This window comes from Glycine max, chromosome 10, assembly GCF_000004515.6.
Source record: "Glycine max cultivar Williams 82 chromosome 10, Glycine_max_v4.0, whole genome shotgun sequence".
NCBI classification, from domain to species: domain Eukaryota; kingdom Viridiplantae; phylum Streptophyta; class Magnoliopsida; order Fabales; family Fabaceae; genus Glycine; species Glycine max.
In genome coordinates, this window is record NC_038246.2 from 44,123,386 (window position 1) to 44,137,187 (window position 13,802).

Genomic DNA, 13,802 nt, shown 5'->3' on the forward strand with positions numbered 1-13,802 from the left:
CTTTTAATATTATCTTTAATTTATACCCATAAAAAAATATTTTCCTAGCGTCTCTGTTTTCTTTCCTACCTTAAAATATTATTGGCATCTTATTTGTTGGTAAGTATTTGAATTTTTTACTATAATTTAAGTGATGCCATGACCATATATATATTGATGCAATCACCATGTGGGACATGTCATGTACCCAGCAATGTTAGCATGTGGCCATGTTATTGCGTATAAGATGGTAGCAATTGCAATGCTGACGATAGAAAACAATGATCTGAGGAGCGGATATAGATTTGTTAATATAAACCTATTTAATTTTATATTTATATAGGACAATATCAATAGAAATGACAAAACGGTAATAGTAGTATTACAAATTATAATGATTATCACAGTGATAATACGTTAAAAATGATATTATAGGGTCTCTTTCGTTATTTTTTTGGTTGCTGGAATAAAAGTTTAGGCAGGGGGAATATTGCTTTATTTTAATGTTTGATCATGTTATAATAAAGTCTTAACAAAAGCTTACAATATTACTAACGAGTATAATAAAGGACAAGCAACAAAAATCAAATTTGAGATTTATGAGTCTACTTTGAGTCAATTCTCATGGCCAAAATAAAATCTCTCCAAGCTAAGGTAAACCTCATCACGTTCGTACGTCAAGAAAAAGCAATTATATATATATATATATATATATATCTTGAAAGAAATGCTGCAGTTCATCTAATGTTTGTCGGCATTATTAAATTTGTAATCTTCCTATGTGAACACACTAACTTTCCTAACAAGAGATACATGGAAACATGGGGAAAAGTATTATTGGTGGTAGAGAACCATTTTAAGTGGCTACAAATAGGATATAAACACTGGTTGATTCCTGGTCCAATTAATACACCAAGAGAAGACATAAAATTAACATCTCCTTTAAAAATTAATATATTGCTCTTGAGGCCCGAGCATTCATACTTGAAAACAAATAACAAATTATGGCTTGCTAACTAACACACTAATTTTCTTTAAAAATATATGTCTTCCATTCAGATTCCACTCCGTTTATGAAAGTCAAGTTCAGGGTGATATATATATATATAATGAATTCCAAATGATCCAACATAAACTACACTTGAAAATTGAAATAACAAAACTATATAGAGATAACAGAAAAATAATAAACTGTATAACACTCTATCTAAGGGCACAAACAATACATATAAAGCGGGGTTTGAAAACCAATTAGACAAAAAACAATGGCCACCCTTTGTTTTAGCTAAAAAACCACTTCCTGGAGATAACTTTGGATCTGGTTCAGGGTGATATAGAAAATAAATAAAATGCTTAAATAATTTTTATATCTCTTATTTTTCGCTTATAATTCATTGTCTTCTTTTTTTAATAAACGATTCCTTTATGTTAGAAGTAAAAGTTAAGTGATGCGTTTATCACGTTATTTAAGATTATACATTATTAACCTATTTAAGTTGAACTAATAATGAGAGATTTGAATAGTATGTATACACAAGCACTAACGTATCTAGGACCCTAAAGCCGGAGGGACAAATTATAAAAACTGAATTCAGCGAGCGCAAAAATATAAAATTAGAGGAGATAAAATACAAAATTATAAGATTTAATTTGTAATTTTCTGTCAATTTTTTTTACCTGATTTTCTTAAAAAAATGAGAGGGTGTACTTGTACAACCTCACTATAATGTAGATATGTACACATGATCTTAAATTCTAATTTTGTTACCCTTGTGACTATTGTAAAAAAAAAAAACATTATTATAAGTTAGTGATATGTTAAGGTTTAAATATGTTTTTATTTTTCTATAAGGTAGTTCTATTTCATTTTTGATCCCATGAGTGCATTTTTATAGTTTTAGTCTCTATAAGTTTATATTTTTTCAATTTTGGTTTCCTAAAAGTTTTTTTTGTTTACTTTTAGTCTTTACAAGTTTGTATTTTTTTTAATTTTAGTTTCTTTAAAATTTTAATTTTTACATTTATAGTCTGCATAAATTTGCACTCACATGAATTAAAATTAAAAAAATACAAACTTATAAAAACTAATCATGAATAAAATATCTTATACAGATCAATTTTGTTTTAAAAAAAACATACTTACAAATACTAAAAATAGAAAAATAAACTTACAATGACCAAAAATGAAAAGATATTAACTTACAAGTAACAAAATCATATTTAAGTCATATATTAATATGCTTGGAAGTAATAAATCTTTATTTTATTTATGTAGTTTATGTTTTTTTTTTTTTCATTTTGCTTATTTGTATAATTTTCTATGAGATGCTCACAAAGAGGACTATTAATAATGGGTTTTGTTTTGATATATCATGATTATAAAATTCCTCACGTCTATGGATTAGATTTGTTTCTTCTAAAGTTATAAAATAAAATAAAATGAGAAAGTGAGATTTTATTCATAATTAATTTAAAGTATATTGTTAACATAATTAACTTACTATAAGTTGCCACCTTCTCATTTTATGTATCTCATCACTTTAAATGAATTAAATTCTATCCAATTTTTAGTATTACATAAGTTTGATTACTATAATTAACTTTAAATATTAGTTGTATTACAACATATTTTTATTCTAGCGCAACATCTAAAAAATATGGTCTAAAAAAAGTCTTTTTCTTTTTCTTTGACAACTGTTTGGAACAATAGTAGTACGAGGTGTTACCTGTTCTTTAAGCAATGATTTTACTACGCATAAACAACACTAAGAAAAATCTGTAGTGATTGTCAAGACAAATTATAACTGTTTTTGATTAAATTTCACTATGAGACAACCTTTTCTTTTGTGATTTTCAGATTTCAATAGTTGAATTGATTGAAATCACTTATTATATAAAGTTTGTAGTGTGCTATTAAGTTTTATTATTAAAACTATTCGGTTAATTTTATTAAAAAAACAAGTTAATTATATGACGCTCGTATTCTTGTTAGGATGTCACGATGCTTTGCTTTGTTAGGCATCACACTTTTCATTATAGTTCACCCTGTATTTATTCTATCATTTTGAATGGAATGAAATAAGTTTCTTCATGTGAGAAAATGATGTTGAGTTTTATGATCTAAAAAGTTTATAAGGTGAAAGTGTGAGAAGTTAATCTTAGACGTATAATTACATAAATAGTTATTATTATATTTAAATAAAATAAATCTTGGACATTTATGATTTATAACTAAGATTATTTTTTACCTTTTATTATCCAATAAAAAAAATTTGCTATTACTTTTAAAAAATAATGCACTGGATACTGATATATAAAACCCATATTTCGCATGGGTACTTTTACTTTTATTTTTAATTTGTGTATGTGTCACATTTGGCTCCTTTTGTTTTCCGTTAGTTGTTGTCGTGCCCATTTTTTTAAAAATGATTTTCCGTACCTTCTTCACGTGGGCAGAGGTGTTTGGAAAGGAGAGCAGCAACAGCAAGATTTTTCATTCGTAGAAAGCAAAATTAACTGAGAACTGATTGTTTAGATTAACGTTTTATTATTCATATCATTTTTTTAATTATTTTTTATTTCTTTCATCAATCCTATCTTTTTTCTCTCTCTTTATCTCTCTTATGTATAAAATATTATACAAGTTTATTGTGTATATATATATATATATATATATATATATATATATATATATATTTATAATTTCTTATTTTTTAAAATTTTCACAGACTTATTGGTTATAGCTAGGTAAGAGAGGGAAAATTCAAAATTAAAACCATTATTAATTAACAAATTTTAACAGTTAGATTTTTTTTAAAAAAATTAGTTATCAATAAAACCAATAAATATTTGATAAAGATAATAAAAAATACAAACCATTCATCTTTCACAGTTGATGACTTTTAGTGTAGTGATAATGAGTTTCGTTCCTCCTTGAAGAATCTGAGGACTGAGGAGCTTGAATAACTGAATCTACCTAATTAATTAACTAATAAAAAAAAATATGAGAAGATGCTTTTTTTAATTTAATTTAAATACATTAACATTGTCATTTATATAATTTTTTTATTTGTAATAATTATTTTAAAAGTTATATTTATAATTTTTAATTAATTATTAATATAAAAAATATTATAATAATATATCAAAATTAAACTCAATCATTTTTACATAATAAATTCTTACATTTTTTTTCAATTATGAAAGACATAACAAGAAAATAATAAAAAGTACAGAATAAAATAAGTGATAAGTGATGTGATTGATATAGAGATTGAGAAAATTAAAACAATATCAAATAAAATGTCATAAAAAATAAATTCAATTAGAATATATTTATAGTGTACTCTGATCTAATTATAAGTTTTTTATGTATGAGGTCATTGTTGAGTTTTATAATTAATTAATAATGTAATCTTTTTATCTTGATATAGTATATAAAAAATAATTTCTAAAATACTTCACCATTTAAGTAACAACTTTAAGGTAATTTCTAATTAATGGTATAAAAGTTAAACTCTAAAATATTATCATACAAATAATGTACTAAAAGTATAATCATTGATTGTTTGCTAACGACAACAGTTAATAATTAAAAAAAGAAAACTGTCATCTTTCTTCTCTTGGCAGATAGTGAAGTTGTTGGTAACACAGCATATAACAACGCGTGTGTTTTGTGTGTGTGACAACCTAAAATAAAATCCTCCTCAACCTTCTCTCCCTCTTCCTAGGTTTATATATACAGCAGATTCAACTGCAATTGGATCTTGACTTACTGGTTGCTAGTCTTTCTTTTTTTTAATCTTTTCTTCTGCCTCACCATGATGTGGTGTCTCGCTCTTCCTCTTCTTTTTTCTTTCTTTCTTTCTTTCTTCCCAGTCCTTTTTTTTTAGTTGTTGTATCAGTTTATTAAATGGAACACAAGGGTGTGGCCCAACCCAACCCTTCTTACTCAAAAGCTGTCATTAGTGCCACCAAATTATACATCCATTATTCAGAAACACAAAATACTACTAAGCCATCCATCCAGTACTCTTGTTCTAATCTAATCCAAGACCACACATATAATTAGATAGTGTTATTTGTATTATATACAATATGTACCATGTACACCAAATCATCACCAAAAAATAAAAACACACAAAACCCATGAATAATCCACCAATTAAAGGTTGTTCAGCTTTAATTTAATTTGTTTGTGTATTTTAATTGCTTGCTTCTCCTTCCCTAGATTATTATTTCCCCTCTTTCTATAGTTTAATGCTTTGCTACTCTTCAAATCGTTTTTAAATCTTTCTCTCTCTCTACTGAATCTGCAGCCTGTAGAAACCGTATATTCTGTTAGGGTTCCCTAAGTTGTTCACTTATATTCTGCTATATATATCTGTCGTATATATAGCAAGCACCATGGTTGAGGGTCTTGGTAATCTTGTTCTTTTGCACTGGATCAATTGGATCCAAAATTTGATCATAGTTCAAGCTAAGAAGGGAGGTTGAAGCTACAAGGATTTGTATATATATAGTCGTTGTTTGCAGGTGCAGCAGCATCAAGATTCACACACAGATTTACCTCCTTGGGGGCGTGTGTTTCGGTGCTGAGAATCTTGATGATGCTGCATCAGCAATAGATGATTCATGGGCTTCTTTCCAATATAGAGAGATCTTCTCATGGAAGTGATCTTCATGAACAGAAAAGTTATCTGTTTCTTGAATTTTCATGTCTGCGAGGTAAGATTCTAATTAATACCCTTATTGATATATATTTGTGTTCATAAAATTAATTTTTTGTTGAAAGTTATCCGTTTGTTTTCCCAGGAAACTGATATAAGAAACTGAATTATACACGTGTGTGTGTGTGTCAAAGTTTGAGATGAAGTGTTCTTAAATTTCGTTGATCTGATGGTTTCCTGGTTCAATTCTTAGGGTTTTAAAGATACTAAATTAAAGCAAAATGTTAATTTAATTTGTACTTGCTTTCCATCATTATAGAAAACAAAAATTATGTACCAATTAATTGAGCTGCAGATTTGTTAATTAATTTTGTATATAATATTTGAAAACATCATTCATCACAATTTTGGTTAGTATCTATCATGCATTTCGGTTTCTTAAACTTGATGACCATACTTCCAGCAAGTTCATCATCGGATAAACATCCTTTCTCTGACACAGATACCCGTGCAAATTAGCTTCACGCCTTTTGTTAAAATGGAAAATAATGATTCAGCCATCTTCATCCATTAATTTATCAACTCCTACATTAATTAACAACTAGAATGCCTTATTACATGTACCATCGAATGCGTGAATAACTTTGACATGTTCCAATTTAATCAATAATTTTAAATTAAAACCCTAAATATATAATTGTATTAAATATTCAGAAAAAAAAACTTTAGTACTTATTATTAATGATCATATATATCTAATTCAAACAAGATTACTTCTTAAAACAGAATACATATAGTCTCATACATATACCAAGAAAAAAGAAATTAAGGGCTTAGATCTTACTAGAAGATGCTTCCCCTTCATCTTAATTTTCTTGCTCTGAAGGCATGGTATCTTCTGTATCAATTGTATGTTGTTCTACTTCTTCTGGCATTCAGTACTAATTGCCAGCTGGATGATACCTTACACTTTGAACAGCCACATAGAGTTTGCAGGGAATATATAAACTATTTAATATACGCTTTTACGTGCAGTACGTGCTAGTGAGTAGACTTCACTTTAATCTTGCTCCATTGAAAGTCCAATTACGTGTTGGTATTACTAATATCCATTATATGAATAATTATGGCTGTGCCTGAAATCTAGTGAGATCTGTGGTTGTAGGCATTGGTGTCTCCATATATAACTGCAATTGCAGAACTCAATTTATACTTTTGCATAGACCTGCTTTGTGGAGTACTAACTGTACTGCATTTTTCTTTTCTTTCTTGTTTTGGTTGTTATTCTAAACATAAGTTAGGAAAGGTAACAAACTATAAGTTAATTTCTTAAACAATATGTTTATAGAATGAGAATTGAAGGACTGATATATGTCTGGTTGATGAGACATGCTATGTACACAGCGCAGCCTTAGTGCTACTTCATGTCCCACCATGTAAAGCGAAGGTGCAACGAAAGTTTCCGAAGAACTACTAGTTTTTTTGTTGTCACCCACTAAAATAATCAATTTTATATATATTGTTTTAACAAACAAAATTGAAAGCATAAGTAATTATTTTTAAGTTAAAATATAATTTTTTTTCTTCTTATTTTTTTAAATTTATGATTTTAGTTTTTTATAATTGAAATATTTTATTTTTAATTTTAATTTCTTTATTTATTAATTCATATTTTGTTTTTCACTTTTAAAAAATCTATGATTTTAATTTATTTGATTAATTTAAAACTTGTTGATTATGTAGTTTTTTAATTATTTAAAAAAAAATATTTTTGATGTGTATAATAAATATATGTTGGTTAACGTTTACAAAATATATAAATCAATACTTAAAATTGACTATAAGGATTAAAAATTACAAAATTTTTAAAACAAGGAGACAAAATATCTAAATGAAAAAAATATGAGATTAAATTCATGAATTTTTTAAAAGTAAAAATAAAAAGTTTCAATTAAATAATGGGGGAACAAAAGTGCAAACATGATAAAATAAGAGGATAAAAATTATATTTTATTTTTATTTTTATTTTATACAAATAAGTTGTTATATTCAACTTAATTTCTTTAAATAAAATCTCGTATTTAAGTTTTGTGAATCAAAGAAATATAATTAAAAAAATAGAATTCACTGAAGGTTAGCCAGATTAATTAATAGAGATTAGTCATAATCAAATCAATGAATACTCTATATTAATAAAATGTTAAAAAATATAATTTATTTATCACTTTTATCTTTTGTATATATACATTTGAAAATAAATCCTAAAGGAAATGATTTTTAATATCTTATAATGACGTTTAATTTTAAACATTTTCCTAAAATATTAAACCGATCATAATGATTTTTGGTACCATTATTTCCTTAAAATATTCTATACTATACCTTCTGACCAAAGATGTATTTCGATGATAGTAAATTGGAATCATTACTAGTTTTGTACAGGGGTACTACTTTTGTTTTGTCCTCCTTGCGCATAGATTTGGAGAAAAGAAAACGCATCACCGAAATTGTTAGTGTTCATCCAAGGTGACCAACTTACTTTAGTCTATTTTTTCTTTCTAAGAAAGATTGATAAAATTATTGATTTTGACTCAAACTTAATTAAAAAGAAAATGTTAACTAGTAGTGTCCCTAAAACACTGTTTAAGGAATCAAAAGTGATATTTTTTATTAAAAAATGTAACAGTATACTCCTGTATGTGATTTCCAATACAATTTCAATAATAATTTTTTCCTTCCATTTATTGATTTCTTAACACTGATGCCTTAGCTTGTACACCTTGGCGGTACAGGTTAGCAAACCCTAATTAAAATTCAATAATATATGGGTGGGATCAATCAATCCATATAACAATAATAACATTATAATAGTTAAATCATACAATTAAAGAAATATAAAACTAAAATTAAAATATTTTTTATAGTGTATATTTCAAAATAAATAATTAATATCAATATAACATCATATTGTACACAAATTACTCATATGACAACATATCAAACCATTTATCATAGTGCTTTATTTACTGAATTAATTATAAAGAAATAGTTGTCAAACTGAAAGAAGTTAATTAGTTTTGCAGTGACAGTGTAAAGTCAAGGAAATATCCCACCACCTTAATTAGATCGTACATCAAAGCCTTAGAGATATCCTTTGCATAAAAGTATTTGATATTGGCACGCAATATCCCCCTTTCAAAAAAATGTATCCTCGTGAGCTGTAAAAGGAGTCATTAACATATATATTGTATGTTGATTTTACTGAGTAAATTAACACCACTTATTTGCACCTTTCAAACCCATCTATCATTCTCTCCCTCTTTTTATTTGCTTTTCACTCGGTAGATTTTGCAAAACACGTCCTCCTCCCATTAGAAAAGTTATCTCTTTTTTCATTTTCACTTCTATCTTCACTCTCTCCATTCTCCAGAATGAAGATGAAAGTGAAAATAAAAAAATATAATAAAAAAGAAGTATAACCCCATCACTTAGTAAGTCGCTTTTATTGTCTGCCACCACTGAGACTATAATTTACTAAACCTATCTTTTAACAAACCCTCCTACACACCCATCTAACCAGAAAGAAGTATAACCCCCATCCCCTATTATTCATGTCTCCAAACTTAAAAACCAATTATCCTTGAATTCTTCTCTCTCTCTCTCTCTCTCTCTCTCTCTCTATATATATATATATATATATATATATAATGAGCAAATGTCTTTCCACCACCCTGAGAAACAAAGTTGTAATCAAGTTGCACCAAAGTATGTTAATTAGGATCTAACATTCAAAACAATAGTTTTTTCTTAGAACAAGACATTCTTTCCTATAGTTAACATAAATTTCCTATATTATCATTCAATAATGTGATCTTAATATTATGAGGATATGGTTGTCGTACTTCATATCTCTTTAATCCTAACTATAATCAAACGCAATAATGCAATCATAATTCTTCACAATCTTGGTTTATAAAAGATACCCCATAAAAATCATTAATCACTACTAAAAATTAATAAATTAGTCATTAAATTTGGCACAGGAAATTATTTTCCAGCACTAATAATTCTAGAGTCACTCAAATTTAGGTTTTAAAAAAATATATTTTTTATTACTTTTTTTTTTCTAATATCGAATAGTTTCTATTTGTTTCTCTCTCTTTTTCTTCATTACTTTTCATTTATTGGTCATCCATTTTGTTTTTGTCATGTGCATAAAATGTAGTCACCTGACAATGGGGGAGACCCATTAATTGTTGTGTTAAGTAAGTGTCTGAAAGAATATCCCCAATCATGAGTGCATATCACAAGCCATGTCATGTGTAATTAGTAACAAAAGCTGTTTTGTGATATTGACAAATAAAAAAGAAGCTATATATACGAATCATTCTCACTTTCGAAGGTCCACCAAAAGCTTATAGTCTGATGAAAGAACCATTTGGTTGAAGAATGGAATCATTAGTTTGGGGCTAAATTTCACTATTATCCTCTTTTTTTATATATATAAACAGAGTGCTATATGACATTATCTTTTGTAGTTTTTTACAATTTTTGGTAGTTATTTAAATAATCTTATTTCTTTGAGTTTAACTTTTAAAGAAAATAAAAACGACCCAAAGAGGGGGAGATAAAAATAGCGACGGAAAGAATAAAGCAAGAGAGCTAAAAAGGATGAAAAGAACACGTACTGCTTAGACTTATAAATAGAAGGTAATCAAACTACTAAAGAAGTTACATATTTGAAACAAAAAAATCGTTATTATTATTATTTAGGGAGAGTAGGTAATATACTCTTGAACTTTGACATAATTTGTGTATCTCATCCAATAATAAACACTTGACTTTATATATATAGATCAACAACAATATATGTTGAACTCTTCAATTACTTTACTGATACAATTTGATAATTCATCAACATAGTTTTGCTAGTAGAACTTTATAAAAGCAGCAGATTATGTTAATAAGTTACAAGTACTTTATTCCCTAGGTGGCCTTTAATATGGTAATGCTAGAATTTAATCGTAGGATATTTTCGGAAGTTGAAAGGGAAAAGGAGGATAAGAATCAAAAGTGAATAAAAATTAAGAAATACGACAAGAGAACAGGATAACGTGTTTTCGTTATCTTTGAAATGTTCTTGATAATAAGGGTGTTGGTGGTCATATCAAAACCATGTTCTACCTTTCCATCTTTTAAATTGTGCATAAAAGTGCCAATTCAATATAATAATTTCAGAAACTAATTAACCTTTATTTGACAAAAAACACTTTAAGTTGCTGCTGGTCCTTCGAAGTACATACGATAAGCTTGACCTGCATCACGAGAACTTTACATGCCTCTGTAATTTTGTTTTTGCAAATATTTTCATTTCCATTTTTAATGTCCACCCATCATGCATTATATCAATATTATTCTCATATTGAAATGCTTTAAGGTTTCTATTCTGTATAATGTTGTGTTTCCTTCATGTTGTGTTGCAGTGTCGAAGGAATATATAGAAACACTAATTTATTTATAAAAAAAAATAGTATATAATTAACATTGAATTAGTCTTTATAATTAATTTCTTATTATCAAATTAAATTGATCATTTTGGTTAATTTGATGTAAAAAAGAATCATCTGAGGATCCAAATATTAAAGTAATAATTTTGAGGAAAATTTTCAAGAAGTAAAACGAGGTTAAAAAATTCGTAATCAAGATTTAAATTCTTGTTAGGGATGAAGTCCATATTTAGTATTTAGGTGTGTCTCGGAGGAGTAACACTGAATTATGAATGAAAATATTTATAGAAAAACATATAAAAGAAATACAACATGCACACACATTAGATCGATACAGTTAATTGTCATCTTCTCACTAAGGAAACAACTTTTCATGCCTTGGTGTTATACATGTCTCTCACTTGATTGTGATACATCTTACCTTAATGGATACCACTTTTGCAGTTATAGCTTTTTCATCCTGTTCATTTTGCTAATCTTTTATTTGCCAAAATTAACGGAAAATGAAAGTTCATATCTCACATATGGTCCCCCTAAATAGGCAGTGATTCTGGTCCCTAGATTTTTCATTGACACTTGTTGTGCCAACTCTGTTGTACCTCCTTCACTTTGCATTGTTTTGCCAAGCCCAATTTCACCACTCCTTTTACTAGTTGGCAGTGCTCAGATTCTGTACCTATTCTTTTCTTTTGAGTGTCCTACACCTAACTCATTTTCGCTAAATTATCAACAACAGCCAAATATTTATGTACTGTAAAGGTCCACAAAGAGAAGAATTGATATCCCCACATTGAAGAATGATCTTAACCTCAATGCGTGTCTCCAATGTATTGGGTTAAAGGAAACTATATGATATCAAAATTGACCAATGGTATGTGGATCTGAATATATATCTTGTACAAGCTATTTGGAGCCACATAGGACAAAAAAGACAGCTTTGTATGTAGCATGGTAAACAAAACGTACATGCATGATTTGTTTCTTGAGCAGTAAAGGATTAAATGGAACCTTAGGTGTTAGCAATACACCAGACTTTATAATAGACCCCACAGCAGAACCCAACCCCGCAGAACCCAACCCCGCAGAACCCAACCCCACAGCAGAACCCAACATATCAGAAAGGCCCAAACGAGCAACCAAGCAACCAAATTACCTTCAGGATTATGAAGTCTGAAGTGGGAAGCATTCGCGCGCCAATATCCAAGCTCAACACCAAAAGCACCAACGAATCTGTTGCAACCATTTATAATAATAATAATTAGTAAATTGGAATATTGATAAAGTTGTTAGAGTTTGTTAGAAAAGCTGTTATTACAGAGTTGTATATAAGAAGGTTGCTGATATCAATGAAATACACAGAGAAATTTATCCCAATTCTTATCTCAGGAGGTACCTTGTCCTCGAAACAAGGAGTTGAGCATCCTCTGCTTCTATCAACTGGTCCGACCTGCCGTGCCATGGCCGACCATGGTACTCGCAAGACCACCACGGATAGGCTTGAGGACGCCATCTCTCGCCTTTCCATCCACCATTCTTCTCTTCTCGACAAGCACACTGACCTCGCCGATAAATACATGGACCTTTCCGGCAAGGTCGACGCCATCCTCGCCCAGCTCCACCAACTTAATTCCAACCACTCCCCCAACCCTTCCCCTTCCAGCGCTAGTACCCAGCCCTCTCACCGCAGTCCCGTCAAGCTGGACATCCCACGCTTCGATGGCCGCGACCCGCTTGGCTGGATATTCAAGATATCCCAGCTCTTTGACTATCAGAACACTCCGGAAGAGGAGCGCATCACTGTCGCCTCCTTCTACCTCGACGGCGCCGCCCTTAGCTGGTACCAGTGGATGTTCCGCAACGGATTCATCACTTCCTGGTCCGGGTTCTTGCAGGCTTTGGAGTCCCGTTTTGCTCCCACCCACTACGACGATCCGAAGGGGGCCCTCTTCAAGCTCTCTCAGCGAGGCACGGTCAATGAGTACCTCACCGAGTTCGAGCGCCTGGCCAACCGCGTTATTGGCCTTCCTCCACCTTTCTTGCTGAGCTGTTTCATCTCCGGGTTGTCACCGGAGATCCGTCGGGAGGTTCTCGCCCTTCAACCAATCTCCTTGCCCCAGGCTACGTCCCTCGCCAAGCTTCAGGAGGATAAGCTCCGCGACCGCCGTTTTCCCTCACGGCCTTACCCTTCCCCTTCCCACATTTCCTCCGCCCCCCACGCTCCCACACCCCCCCTTCGCCCTAAACCCCCTTTTATCCAACGTACCCCCGACGAAATTGCCCTCCGCCGTGAAAAGGGGCTTTGCTACAATTGCGATGAGAAGTGGAATTCTTCCCATCGCTGCAAAGGCCGTGTCCTCCTCTTCATCGCGGACCCCTCCCACCCCGAACCCGAACCCACACACACACCCTCCTTCGAACCCACCACCTTCGACCCCTCCCTGCCTGACCTACCCACATACGACCCCACCACCCTTACTCCTGCCCCGTCCCTTGACCCATCTTCTTCCCACATTAGCCTTCATGCTCTCTCAGGCCTTCCTTCCCACGACACCTTTCGCCTTTTTGGAACCATACACCACCACCGTCTCACCATTCTTATCGATAGTGGGAGTACCCACAATTCCTCCAGCCTCGCCTGCCCATTCCT

The 13,802-nt window shown here is 30.7% G+C and overlaps 1 non-coding gene across 1 annotated transcript; it reads left to right on the forward strand.

Annotated features, from left to right (window-relative positions):
• Nucleotides 1-5,510: 5,510 nt before the first annotated feature.
• On the forward strand, nucleotides 5,511-5,601 carry MIR172H (microRNA MIR172h). The gene has a single exon (NR_048885.1). It is a non-coding gene; the product is annotated as a microRNA MIR172h (primary transcript).
• The last annotated feature ends 8,201 nt before the right edge of the window (nucleotides 5,602-13,802 follow it).